Source organism: Oryctolagus cuniculus, chromosome 6, assembly GCF_964237555.1.
Source record: "Oryctolagus cuniculus chromosome 6, mOryCun1.1, whole genome shotgun sequence".
Lineage (NCBI taxonomy): Eukaryota > Metazoa > Chordata > Mammalia > Lagomorpha > Leporidae > Oryctolagus > Oryctolagus cuniculus.
The window spans coordinates 33,905,240-33,911,266 of NC_091437.1; the positions used below are offsets into that span (position 1 = coordinate 33,905,240).

Consider the following 6,027-nt stretch of genomic DNA (forward strand, 5'->3'; position numbering starts at 1 on the left):
AAATAACCACATAGCTCCAAACCTAACACCTTCCCAGTTTCTGTTCCAGCAGGAAACAAAATCAAGAGTTTTTGTCTTGGTAAAAGACTCACTGCAACTTTAATGTGGTCATGTGTCCATTTCTGAGCCAAAGACAAGGTGACATGTTGATGGGCTTCGACTTGAGTTGCATATTCTTCCCTGAGATGGAAATGGGAACAACTCCCCTGGAGTTATGGATTGGGATTGGATTTGGGGTGTATTCTGAGCATCGATTCTTGTTTTAAAATGTACCTGGGATTTTGTTTTTATCCAGGCATAATGAGTCCAACAGATTGGGAGAGGACTTCCTATCTGAGTATAGTTTCTTACTCAGTTCCCAAGAGGAAGGGGCAGACTATGCCATGCAGGGCCACCCGGAGGAGAAACCATTGTCAATAGCCTTTATTGTGATTTTCATGGAAGGAATGCACAGGTCTGTGGGCAGGATTAGCACTGGATAGTTTGAATAATTTTGACGGGCTCTGGGGTACAGAGGTGATCTCTGGGTGTCTTCTCCCTGGCTCTAGAGTGCTTTAGGGCATGGAGATAGTGTCCTGGACTGTAAGGTTCTGATAAAAGGAGGTAGTAGATGATGTTATGACTAGGGACGTGCTAGTTGCCTGAAGATGAGTTGCTTGCTATCTCTAGGAATTAGCCAGCTCTGACAGTCCCTCCTCACGTCCCCAAGACCCCGACATGGCAAACCATCATAAAACCCAGGAAATAAAAACACAATTGACACAATGCTGGGTTACTGAAAATCACAGCTACCTGCTGCACACACCAAGGTGTAGTATAAGAATGTCATCTCATTCATGTAGCCACTCATCAACTCCTTTACTTATTCATTCAAAAAGTTATTCAAAGAGTATGTCATTCAACATTTATTGAGAATCACCGGTGTGCTACACATTGATCTAAGTGCAAGGGGCATAGAAGCAAGCACGGCATAGTTCCTGCTTCCTGGTAGTTAGAGCCATTAATCAATTGATTACAATTCTTAGGGATGCTTACTTGAGTCCTACTAGGAACCATACCACATGATACGAAATCGGGGAATTCATTTTTAAAAAAATGTTATTTATTTATCCTTTTATTGGAAAGGCAGAAAGAGACAGATACAGATATATATATTCCTTCTTCTGGTTACTGGGATACCCACGTGGGTGGCAAGGACCCATGTACTTGAGCCATCATCTACTGCCTCCCAGGATATGCATTATCTGGAAAGTGGATTGGAAGCAGGGGTCCTGGGACTTGAACCAGGCACTCTGATGTGGGATGCAGGTGTCTCAAGCAGTATCTTAACTCTTATGCCAAATACTCACCCCAAAGCAATTCATTTTTCAAAATTTTAATCCATCTAATATAGTGAATGTTTGGACCACTGAAGAAAAGATTTGATATCCATTTAAAAATGCAACAGCAACCAGTCCCACAAGTGAGGATAATTCTTCATGATTTGTATGGCATTTTAGAGATTACGAAATGATTTAAATGTTCTCATCTATTCCTCAGTGTCCCTCTTAGATAGAGATTATTATTGCCTTGTTTTACAGCTGGGGAAGCAGAGGCTTAAAGAAGAGATGAAGGGATTTGCCCCAGGATTCACAATCAGCAAGGGACCAAGCAGGGCTCAAAGCCCAGTTCAATGCTTTTTCGACTTTACCGTATTTTTCAAACTGCAGGACCCATCCCAGTGGTACACAGACCATGAAGTACGTGACCTCACATGGTGAGAAATTTATTTCTGTTTCAGTTCTCCTCAGCACTTTAATTTCTGTAGAGGGCAAAATCTCCTACCTGTGTTAATATACCTCTAACACCTCTCACTTGATAATCTCTCTGTCAACACAGATACAGGACTCAGGCTCAGAACCTTTGCCAACACAAGCAAGGAGCTAGAATTTAATTGTTTTGCTTTATTTATGACAAGCAATATTGGCTTTCCATTTATGGTTAAGATACTAAGTTTTCCTTTGAAATCAATTTGCTTTTGAAGTTTAAAGAATTGCTGATTTTAAACAAATGCTAGATAAATTATAATGTAGATGGTTTTGAGGGGTGTAAAAGTCATGTAGGCAGTCCCCAAGTTACTGCAATCTGGGCACACTTTAGACCAGGCAAGCAGGAGTGGCCCCTGGAAGGGAAGGCACAGGGCTTTTCTCCCTTTTCTTGTCCAGGGAGGAAGAGGGCTGGGTTAAAGCCTGCTCCACGTGAAAGACACGGTCACAGTCTTCTAACAGTGTGACTTTCAGGCCATGGTTCAGAGACTGACGCCAATCCAGAGTGATGTTTCCAAATCCTTTTAGAGGGAAAAATAAGGGCAGTGGATATGTTGATGCAGGAATGCCAACTGTCTTTCCTTAGGGAAAAATATATTTATTCTAGAATTATGTTCTTCTTATTTGTTTTTGCATGAGTGCCTGTGTGTTAGAATACTCATTCTTTAGTGATTAGTTGATGATAGTAGAAGTCATGGTTTATTGTTATTGTTCTAATATCTTTACTTGGTAAACCAAAAGCTGGTGACCTTATTTTTAACAATGCTCCCCCGCTTCTTATTTCTTTCTAGACCTCACTGAACCTCTGTTCTAGGAGACTTCAATTGCAGGAAACAGCTTGCCTTCTATTGCTAGAGGAAGAGATATTGATAGACCCAGCATTATAATTGTGGTTACTAGCAATGCAGAACAGCAAGCCATAAATCCTTATTGAACCCACGTACTGCTGTTTACCATCAAAGAGATCCTTCTGTCTCTCCAGTGTAACTATATAAAGCTGAGAGATTAGGGAAATAAGATAGCTGTTAAATTAAAGAGGAAAAAGTTCAAGTTTCAAGGAGGCTGTTAGAAAAACAAGTCGACATCCAAGCAGCAAACTCTCCAACTCCTAGAGCAATGTATAGCTCACAGTGACATTGCTGGCTGTCTCGAGAGATCGGCCCACTGGCAGCTCGTCCAAACGATGGCCCCACCCCCTCTCTGATGATGGAAGTAAAAGCTGGTAGATGCACCTGACTCCCGGACCTAGCAATTCCTCTCTCATCGGATCCAAGAAAATATCATAACTGGGCATAGCTAATTAGTTATAAGAGTGTCCATCAACAACATCATATATTATACATAGAAAAGGTAGATACAACTTAAATACCCAACACCCAGGGATTGGCTGGGTGGGTAAATAGCAGCACATCTACACACTAGAATATTGTGCAAATCTATAAGGCTTAGTTGTTGAAAAATACTCAATGTTAGGCAAGAGTGTTAAGCATGTATTGTTACAAGAGAAAAGCACAGGGGCCGGTGCTGTGACTCACTTGGTTAATCCTCCACCTGCGGCACTGGTATCCCATATGGGTGCCAGTTCTAGTCCCAGTTGCTCCTCATCCAGTCCAGCTCTCTGCTGTGGCCCAGGGGTGCAGTGGAGGATGGCCCAGGTGCTTGGGTCCCTGCACCCGCATGGGAGACCAGGAGGAAGCACCTGGATCCTGGCTTCGGATTGGCGTAGCTTCGGCTGTAGTGGCCATTTGAGGGGTGAACCAACGGAGGGAAGACCTTTGTCTCTGTCTCTCTGTCTAATTCTATCTGTCAAATAAATTAAAAAAGAGAGAGAAAAGCACAAGAGTGACACACGTACAGAATAGTGTATGATTTAACTTTATGTAAAAGAATGGTGTACCACACAGTGTGTCTAGATGGTAAAATTATGGGGGAGTTCTGTTTTCCTGTTAAGTAGAAGGGTGTTTTCCTAGCTGTCTACAATGAAAGTGTGCAACTTTTACTTTAAGAAAAAAGTGATATTGTGAAATTGGCCCCATTTAACCTGTTTAAAATGGGTCAGCAACCCCACGCATAAGCTTAAAAGTGTGTATTTGTGGCCTTGCAGTCTGCAGTGCTGACGTGCCTCCCCTAGAACCAAAGGGAGACACGAAACCTCTCTGCAAACTCTTTGTAGATTCCCATCTGTGACTTGATAAATATTTGATGCAGTGGCCAGTCAACATCCCTACATTAGTGAAACTTCTGCCCAGGAGCGCCTGCACAGCTCTCAGCGATGAGATCGGAGTGAGTTAAAAAGAGTGTATTCATTAGCTACTTCAAAGGGTTTGGTTTTTTTTTTTTTAAGCTGGAAATTTTGCAGACTGGATTATTGGCCCTGCTGTCTACTGTGTGAGGACCAAAACACAGAAGACTGCAGAGAGAAGCCTGCTTCTTCCCTTAACAGCATTTTCTTTCCTTTGTGTTCACAGGCCAGGAGGGAAATGCAGCATGAATAACCAGCCCCTCAACCCCATCCCCTTGGTTAAGCAGCTGTGAATATTTAAAGTGAGTCCAGCACCTTACATCTGAGGTTGTACTATGGGATGGAGCACGTGTTCATTCTGTATCTTCATGGTTACAACTGATGATTAAAAAGTTAGTACCTTTGTCCCTTCATATCTTGAATTGACAAGTAGAGTGGGGGAACAAATATGACACGGCTGATGAAACTAGATGAAATGCATCCCAACCCAGTGGTTTTCAGAAGGACCTGAGCAAACTCATTCTTCAAACTCAGATGTCACCTCTTCCCAGGAGCCTACTGGGATCCATCCCTACTGTTACATGCGTGGTGCCCTGCCACCGAGCCTGCATCGCTTCTGTGTCCTGTGAGAGCCCTTGAGACGTCTTAGAATTACCTACTGTTCTTCTCTCTCACCAGCAAACTGCATTTCTACAAAGCTTGTCTTGTCCACCTCTGTCTGGCACAGTTCCTGGCACTCAGGAAAGTGCTGAATAAATATTTATTGAGTACATTTCTCTTGAAATTACCACTGCAGAGGGTTTGGAAAATTGCAGGATTGTAGGTCATCATTGCTCAAAGCTCTAGCCCTGCATATGTCTCCAAACAAGCAGTTGTCTGGTCTGCCTGCAAACATCTAAGGACAGAGTTTACCACCTTTCAAACAGTCAAAGGTAGACTTTGAAATGAATGAAGAAGTTGTGTACAATAAAATACTAACAGGGCAGGTCCTCAACTAAATTGGGAAAAAGTTGATCAAGGTGCCTTGTCACATTTTAGTTCCCTTCCTCTCATTATTGCTTCTTAAAAAAAAAATTTGCTTGTGTATTTGAAAGCCAGAGTGACAGATAGATAGAGATCTATTTCTCAAGTGTCTTTTGGGCATTTGGATTTCTTCTCATGAAAAATGCCTGTGAAGGGGCCGGTGCTGTGGTGTAGCATGCTAATGCCCTGGCCTGGAGCCTGGCATCCCATATGGGCACTGTTTCTAGTCCTGGCTGCTCCACTTCCAATACAGCTCTCTGCTGTGGCCTGGGAAAGCAGTAGAAGATGGCCCAAGTCCTTGGGCCTTGCACCTGCATGGGAGACCTGGAAGAAGCTTCTGCCTCCTGGCTTCGTATCGGTGCAGCTCCTGCCATTGCAGCCAATTGGGGAGTGAACCAGCAGATGGAAGACATCTCTCTCTATGCCTCTCCTCTCTCTCTGTAACTCTGACTTTCAAATAAATAAATAAATCTTTTAAAAAATGTTAAAATCTAACACTAAATTAACAAACAATAATTTAAAAAAAATAGAGAAAAGAAAAATGCCTGTGAAGTCCTTTGCCCATTGCTTAACTGGATTGTTTGTTTTGTTGTTGTTGAATTTCTTGAGCTCTTTGTAGATTCTGGATGTTAAATCTTTATCAGTTGTGTAGATTGCAGATATTTTCTTCCATTCTGTTGGTTGCCTCTGCACTTTGCTGAGTGTTTGTTTTGCAGTGCAGAAGCTTCTTAGCTTGATGTAATCCCATTTGTCAATTTTGTCTTTGATTGACTATGCTTATGGGGTCTTTTCCAAGAAGTCTTTGCTTATGCCAATGTCTTGCAGAGTTTCCCCAGTGTTCTCTACTAATTTGATGGTATGGGGTCATGGATTTAGGTCTTGGATCCATTTTAAGTGAATTTTTATGTCAGATGTAAGGTAAGGGTCTAGTTTCATAGTTCTGCATGTGGAGATCCA

The 6,027-nt window shown here is 42.3% G+C and overlaps 1 long non-coding RNA gene across 1 annotated transcript; it reads left to right on the top strand.

Annotated features, from left to right (window-relative positions):
- Nucleotides 1-1,586: 1,586 nt before the first annotated feature.
- Nucleotides 1,587-4,089, top strand: LOC138850001 (uncharacterized). The gene is made up of 3 exons (XR_011389387.1): nt 1,587-1,756; nt 2,597-3,155; nt 3,979-4,089. It is a non-coding gene; the product is annotated as an uncharacterized lncRNA (long non-coding RNA).
- The last annotated feature ends 1,938 nt before the right edge of the window (nt 4,090-6,027 follow it).